The 8012-nt window shown below is 48.6% G+C and overlaps 2 long non-coding RNA genes across 3 annotated transcripts in view; both read right to left on the bottom strand.

Moving 5' to 3' along the window:
- Positions 1 to 825: 825 nt before the first annotated feature.
- LOC105291459 lies at positions 826 to 2248 on the bottom strand. Its single transcript, XR_002780075.1, has 2 exons — positions 2035 to 2248; positions 826 to 1885 (listed from the first exon to the last, which is right to left on the bottom strand). It is a non-coding gene; the product is annotated as an uncharacterized LOC105291459 (long non-coding RNA).
- Positions 2249 to 6587: 4339 nt separating this feature from the next.
- LOC111739039 overlaps positions 6588 to 8012 on the bottom strand; it is a 27721-nt gene continuing 26296 nt past the window's right edge. For both annotated transcript variants that reach the window (XR_002780074.1, XR_002780073.1), the window contains exon 3: positions 6588 to 6789. This is a non-coding gene — a long non-coding RNA (uncharacterized LOC111739039). The remainder of the gene's footprint in view (positions 6790 to 8012) is intronic.

Below are 8012 nucleotides of genomic sequence, written 5' to 3'. Positions count from 1 at the left end.
TAGATTAATAAATAACTGCTTGGGGCTGGTGGAAGGATAGAGGGAGAGAGAGTTGCGCATTAAAAGGATACAGGGTTTTTTCCCTGAGGCAATGAAAATGTTCTAAAATCGATGTGGCGATGACCGAATATACTAGAAACCATTCAATTGTAGGCTTCACGTGGATGAATTATGTGGTATGTGAATTATATCTCAGTAAAGCTGCTAAAGAAATCTTATATTTTTAAGTGACTGTGATTATGACAAAGGATGATGGAACCATGACAACTGGGGAGTGCTTGCCCCACCAAGATATTCAGATTTAAAAAGAAAAAAAAAAAAAAGCATGCCTGTGGGCCAGACTCACCTCAGTTTCCCCAACTGCTAGAAGGGATAGAAGCTCCTTTCTCAAAGGGCTGTAGAAGGAAAAATGACATGATTCATGAACCGCAGTTAGCCCAGTACCTGGCACAGTCTACACACTCAGGAGGCAGCAGTGGGCATTGGGATACTATGTCGGATGGACAGTGACAAATATCCCCAACCCACCTTCCTATGTTCATCCGTGATCATGATACGCCCCTCGCCCATTTTCCTCTTAGATCATCTCTTGTCGTACCGATTTGTAGATACCTTTACCCTGCCCGCTCCCTTCCCCAGATTCCTCTGCTGTTGGAGCGGCTGAATTTTGGGGGGCATAGCAAGACCACCACTCTTCCTCTCTGTTTTCCCCAGAAAAGTACAGGCTTCCCAAGTATGAGTGGCCTCTGTCCGGGCCGCCATCAGACAGTACCTCTGTGCAGGTTAGAAAAAGGGGCCTCTTCCCCGAGGCGCTATCTGCTGGAAAAGTGTTATAATATACTGATTTTATTAGAATAGACACTTTATTGCAGTCTAGAGCAATGGAATAAACATACAAATCTACAATGTTTAAGATGTGATTAGCGCTCCTTCGGAGGGGGCGCCCTGCCCAACTGTAGGGGGTCACCCTGCTCCTAACTTCTGAACCACCTCTAGTACACAGTCCCCAGCTGCATCCTCTGGCTAAAGCGTGGTGTGAGTAATGAGGCTGCACTCCTGGCCGCTCCCTGCCCATGTTGCTTGCTGGTAGACCTCAGACTTGTTACAATATCTTTCTTGGCCTCCATGACATCTGCTCTTTCTTCTTTCTAAATTGGGCTTAAAGGAGATATTGCTCGTGGGAATCCTTTGAAGAGTCTTAAGGTACTTCGCAGAGGTGTTTTTAATACTTTGGAAGCACAGTAAAGTCATTAGGATCTAAAAGCGTTCACCAAATGTCCTTTACAAGCTGGTAGTACCGAGCTCCTTCAGCTAGCGCCCAGGAGTGCTCCACGCCTGTGGCTGCCCTTAGTGGGGGTGCCCCAAGGGGCACATCCAGGATTTCTTGGCATCAGTGATGGTGCATATTGGGCCATTGGAACTGGCTTTGCACAGTCACAGTGAGGCTTCTGTGCCCAACCAAGTTTCTGTATTCCATGTGTTTGGGTGGCCAGACACCAAGGCAACACCCCAGAAGTGGTCCTAGGTGGCCTTGGCACTGAGCTTGGTCTGGAGGTCTCTGCAGTGGCCTTCAGTGGTGAGAGGGGAGAGAGACAAAGGCTTGGTGATCCCTCTGGCACCAGCACCCCTGGCAAGAGTGAGGATGTACAATCCAGAAGCCCCAGGGCTCCAGGTTGACCAAGATTGTCTGTGGATTCCTGAGTATTTTTGCAACTTCTAAGAGTCTCATGGAATGGTGTAGTGACTCCCAACAAGGTCACTTGTGCTGACTGACACTCCACATTCCTTTGTGGTGATCTGGAATGACATCAGCTGCACATGGTGACGTCAGTTCTCTCGTGGTGGTCAGAAGCTGTCCAAATGGCAGGGCTGTAGCTAGAACTGACTGTTTAAAATAGGAAAGTGAATTAGTACATAATAAAAGTATTTGCTTGGTAGACAAACAACTTTGAAAATGTCGAACCATCGGGAGGAACAAAATAATTGAAAGCGTTCTGGTGGGGGAGGAAAGCTCTTATTTTATTTAATGAATACCTTCGAACAGCACTTGTGTGTCAGACAGTGCTTTTGGGGTGGGGACAGTGATGCACCAGAAGAGAAGGTCCCTGCTCCCCTGGGGCTGACGTGATTACTGCGGGAGACAGACGGTAAATAGGGAAACAAAAGTGATCTTCCTTGGGTGCTTAATGAATGGGAGTTATTAATTTAACTGTCTACGATAGGGAATTGGTTTGATATATTTTAATACACCCACACTTTGGATTACTCGTAGCCAATATACACACGGTTTTTGAAGAATATCTCATGACACAGAAAAGTGCTCACGAGTCGCTTATTCATTCAGCAAACATCAGTTGACCATCTTGCTCAGTCCTGGCTCTGGAAACAGCAGGGAGCAGCAGAGGCGAGCTTGGACAGGCTCCCTGCTGCTCCGGAACTTTGATCCTATTCAGAGAGACAGTTAAGAAGCAAGTGGAAAAATACCCAAACAGGAAACGGTCAGATGGAGACAACAAACCGGGTGACACTGTAGAGACTGCCTGGGAGAAGGGACGAGGGGGCTGCCGTGGCCTGAATGGTCAGGGAGGGCCTCTCGGAGGAGGTGTCCCGGAAATCAGAACGAGGCAAGTGGTGGCCAGAAAGCAAAGATGAGGACAGTGTGTGGAAACTTTAGGACCAGCAAGCCTTTCTTTAATGCCACAGATGGGGGAACCGAGGCGACATGGCTTATTTTGGAAGTCGCCGGGCAAGCCAGGATAGAACCTTGGGCCTGGGTTCCCTGGACAGTGCTCTTCCCACGCACGTGCCACGCTGGCTCTCGGTAAATGTCCCTTCTGAGCGCTTTTATGGACCTAGGGCCATACTAAAGATGTGTCTCTCCATTAGGCAGGTCTCAAAGATTTCTGAAAGTCCTACAAGGTGCTTGGTGCTGGGCCCAGAGCCATGAAGCGTATACCAGACCAAGCCACGCGTTCTCCAGGCCCACGCAGGAGGATTAAAGCAACACCACAGAGAGCACGGATGTGGGCACAGCATCCCAGGACGTTGCCAGCAGGAATTTAAGGAATTCCCAGGAGGAACGGTCACTGCAGGGGTACTGGGAAACTGAACTCTTTATTTATTTGACAGACAACTTCAGCCCCCAGCTCCTGGCAGGGGGACCCAGGAAGGGGAGAAGATCTTCCGCCTTGTACCCCAGGTTGGGGGGTGGCCCAGACCTTCAAAGAAGCCCCAGCCCATCAATGTAGCCACAGGAATGATATGGGACCAGCCTCACCCCGGCTCATTTCTGTTCCTTGTTGCTCCGCCACACCCCCACGCCACCCCCACCCCAGCTGCCTTTGATCTCTGTCCCACTGAGCTTGGCCTGGTTTGAGGTCTCCTGCTGCGATGCCCCAGGCTGGGTCTCCAGCTCACAGGGACTCTCTCTCTCTGTATCACAGCCTGGATCTGGCCTCCTGCCTGCTGGGCTGTGGCAGCAGAATCCCTCAGGACCCAGTGGGAGGTAACGAAGGGAAAAGATAACTTTGGCTCGGAGCGGGGAGGTTTTTGCAGGCCAAGGGCAGCTAAGCTAGGCAGATGCACTTTGATGGGTGATGGGAGTCACCATCCCTGGCCATCTGAGTGGCATATACGATCTAAGAGGGGCGATTGTAGGTAGTGCTCAGGAGTCCAGCCTCTGGGTGGCGAGACCTGTTCACACTCTAAGCAAAGCTTGGGTAACCATGGCCAGGTTCCTTAACCACTGTGTGCCTCAGTTTGCTCCCCGGTAAAATGGGGATAATAAGATCAGCTACTTTATAGGGTTGAAATGAGGATTCAATGAGGAAATGTATGTGAAAGTGCCTGGCTCGTTGTAATCGCTCTGAACGGGGCCGTCATTGATGCTAAAGTCTCAGCTGCCTTTGGGAGGAATCAGTCAGCCCTTTGGAAGCACAGCCATAATGGTCCTTGGAGGGTCCTCCTTGCCTCCTGCATGGAGCAGTCTAACCCCCCTTCCTGCATCCTCGTCCTCCATCCTCCTCTGGCTCTTGGCCCAGGTTGGATCTAAGGACCTCTGAGGGACTGCCACAGATTCTTCCTTTGTCTTCCTGTACCCAGCCGCTTTCTGCTCTGGCTTCTCCTGCTCACAGCTGCCCCGTGGATCTTCAGCTCTGTTCAAAGTCCTCGATGGCTCTCTGTGACTGCAGAGGAAATAGCAACCTCTTCAGCTTTTAGTTTAAGATCCTTGGCAATCTCACCTTTTCTTAACTTTTCAGCTTTTGGTGGATCTGAGAAATTTAAGCCTGAGTTTGAATCTGGGCTCCGCGGCATCTGAGCTGTGAAACTTTGGGAAATGTATATTACCTCTACGCACCTTGGTTTTCTTATCTATAAAATGGAAACAATTATACCTGCCTTATCAACTACACAAGGACGTTTGAGGATCAGATGAGCAGGGACGTGTATGCCATTTGCACCTGGAGAGCTACTCACTGATTTTGGACCAAACAGTGGTTTCTTTTCTGTGGTACTTTGCTCTCGTCATTCTCTCCACCTGCAGGGCCGTGTCACCCTCAGTTTACCATTGTTGAAATGGGTCTCTCATTGAGAGCCCAGGGCAAATGCCACGTCCTCTGCGCAGCTGCCCTCGTTACCCTGCCTGAAATGACCCCTCTCTCTCTCATGTTTCCTATATCACATTGCTCACACCTCTCTCAAACACCTGTGAGGGCCCCACTTAACACTTGTCTTCCTCTGTCTTATCTCCTTAGACTGTGAGCTCCTGGAGGGCAGGACTATCCTTAAATCAGCTCCGGTTTTCCCATAGCACCTCATACCCCTCCCCGCCACCACACACACACAATAAGTGCTCGATGAGGACTTGTTAAAAGGATAGGTGTCTAGGTGGGTGAATAAATGAAGCTGGGTAGAGTGATGGTGCACTAAAGCTAAGGCGATGGGCCTGATCCCCTCTGAGGCCCGTTTTACGGCCCTAGATGACGTTGCCATTTCCTATATGTGGCTCAAATTTTCATAAACATAATGGACACAGAATCCCTATTTAGGAAGGGCTGAGGGGCAGAAATCTGATTGGAGATTGGGGAGGGGCTGGTCTGGAAGCTGTGTTATGCACAGCAAATGTGCATACACACACACACACACACACACACACACACGTACAGACCCCCCCCGGCCCCTCCCCCCTCCACGTGGTTAGGGATGTGGGTTAGAGGAGGAGCTACTCAGGACTGGAACAGAGAGCATGGGTGAGTCAGCGCCCGTCACTCCTGCTGGGGAGAGTCCCCAGAGTGCCTTCCAGGGAGGGGAGTAGGGAAGAGTGGGGTTGCATAGGACCTGCAGAAGCGACTCTTGGTGACCTGAATCATGTCCCTCACACAGGCGCACCTGATTTATTATTGGAAACTAAAACATACGGAAGAACAAAGGGCCTTGGGGACATTTGTGACCCAGCTGCTCCCTCTCCAGATTGAGTCAAGGCCTGTAGCCTCAGCAGTTCTCAGAGCCCCTCATCAACCCCTCCCCCCGCACGGTTATATTCTGGGGCCACACATTCCTCAGGCAAAGATGAATCCTAAGTATTTTAATGCCTGATATCTATCTCCGTATGGATTTTTGTTTTATCATGAGGCCACTGGAAAGTTTTTTGATATCTCTTTGAAACAGATGTCAGCCAAAGCTTCCAGCACAGATCAAGGGCAGGTTAAGGCCTTTGAGATGGGTCCGAATGTCCCTTTAACATCATTCAATCTAATACCCAAATATACCTCGAGTCATTACCCTGTTTTTATAAGAAGCTCTGAACCATATGTTCGGGAACTAATTAAGCATACAAATCAAGTCCTGGGATCAGGTGCAGCTCTGTTTAAATATCTTAACCTTTTATGATTATCTTAATTTAGAGAAAATTCAAACCACATTCACAAGTCTTAGAAAATGAACTAACTAGGAATTTACTGGCCGGTTTCTTTTCTTGATGTTGGGATCATTTCTTTACAAGCCTAGCCCGGATTCCTGGGGAAATCCTCTAGGCTCACAACTTCCCAGGAAATGTAGACATTTGTTGGCCTGGGAAGCTCAGAAGGGGCCACACCTGACTTTCCCTTCCACCAGCGGCTTCTCCCAGCCCCTAACTCCACCGTTCCCCACCTCCCAGCCCAGATGTCTCCTGTTTGCCAGAAGCGGGTGGAGGGTGGGGGGTGAAGAGTGGACTCTGAACCTGGAAGTTTTATCTTCTTTTTTTAATAAAATAAATGAAGTATGAAATGAGTTGGTGTGAAACATTCTTGCAGCCCGTGTTGTTTTGGGGGATGCCACGCAGAGGAGCTCAGGGCAAAGGCTGAGATGTGAACCGCATAGATCTGGCTCCATGCTGGCTGCCGGTGGCCTGGGGAGAAGGGGAATGCTCGAAGGCTGCCCTCCTCTTCCATTCCAGGTTGATTCTGGTGGTGGGGAGGGGGTGCTGGGGTGGTCGCTGGGTCTCTGTCTTCTCACCTACCTCAGGTAAAAGATGCTTGATCTGTAAGGTATGTTTAAAATATATGTACTTATCAAATCTGATTGATTTAGAAGAAAGGCTTATAGTCTTTCAGTGGTTCATGCAATATACTTTTATTGAGCACCTACTATATTTCAGGTTCTGTTCTGGGCATTGGGGATTCTGTGAGCAAGAAAGACACAGTCTTTGCAAGGATATTAAACTGCTTCTGATGCAGGTGGCCAGTTAGTGTACCAAGACCAAATAGGTCTCAAAAACACTCTTTCTTTATGACCTGAGAACCATTAAACCTTTAGCATAGGGTTTCCAGATAAAATACAGGATGCCTAGTTAAATTTTAATTTCAGATAAACAGCAAATACTTGTTTACCCTAAGTATGTCCCAAAAATTGCATGAAACATACTTACACGAAATAATTTTTCATTTATCTGAAGTTCGAATGTAACTGGGTGCCCTGTATTTTTATTTGACAAATCTTGCAACCCTATTTTAGAAAAAAAAAAAAATCAGTGGGGATAGTGTCTCAATCTTGGATATTAAATATTAATTTTAGAGGAAGGCAACCAGACGCAACCTTGTATGAGGCCTCTTTACCTATGTTATTTTAGACCTCATCACACCACCACGAAGTAGATTAGGTCATCATCCCACTTTGCTTAGGAGTAGACGGAAGCTCAGAGAGGTTAAGTGACTTGCCTAACATCGCCCAGCCTGGGCTCTTTCCACGGCACCCCAATGTCACACTGACGGTTATCTTCGTAGAGTTCTTATTTTCCTAGCTTGCCCTACATCCTCTCAACGTCCCCCTTTTCCCCACAAACGTGCAAGGAGAGATTCACTCCCGTCAGATCAATGTCACTGCCATAATGAAAACCACCACCAAAGCCCGTGAAGGACGAGGTCTGTCGAACCCTAATGAGAATGGTTCCGATTATGCAAAAAGCAACCTCATGGTTATTCTAATGTTACAAGTAAATATAAAACATTTAGAAATACTTGGCTTGGGCTGTTTTTTTCAAGTACAGATGTCTGACTCCCTGCCAGTTTATTATTAAAAATGCTACGGTGGTTTGGGTACAAAGATTGCTGTAAAAATAAAAGCCGATGCACTCGCAATACTCGTTTTGACTTCGCGGGAAAAGTCAGCAACGGTGAGGCCCGAGCAGATGGTGGCTAATGGCGGCTCAAAAGTGGGTACCCCGACATTCGGAGCTCAGTCACTGCGCTGCTTAAAACCCTGCAGGTGCTTCCCACTGTACCTCAAATTCCAAATTGGCTTTCGCGACGCTGCAGCCCCCTGTGCTCCCTTTCTTCGCATATCCTAGCTTCTTCAGCTCTCCAGGTATTGATTGGCACTCGCTGCGTCCTCTGCTTGCTGCGTCCTGCCCGAGCTCTTCGTCTGGCTGGCTCCTTCTCAGCCTCCATCCTTCAGGCCTCCTCCGACCAGCTTCTCTGACACAGTTGCCCCTTTCCTGCCTCCAGTCACACTCTATCACGCCGCTCAGCTTATTT

This window comes from Pteropus vampyrus, unplaced genomic scaffold (assembly GCF_000151845.1).
Source record: "Pteropus vampyrus isolate Shadow unplaced genomic scaffold, Pvam_2.0 Scaffold46, whole genome shotgun sequence".
Lineage (NCBI taxonomy): Eukaryota > Metazoa > Chordata > Mammalia > Chiroptera > Pteropodidae > Pteropus > Pteropus vampyrus.
Note: the sequence above shows the minus strand (reverse complement) of the source record. Positions and strands in the feature narration are given on the sequence as shown.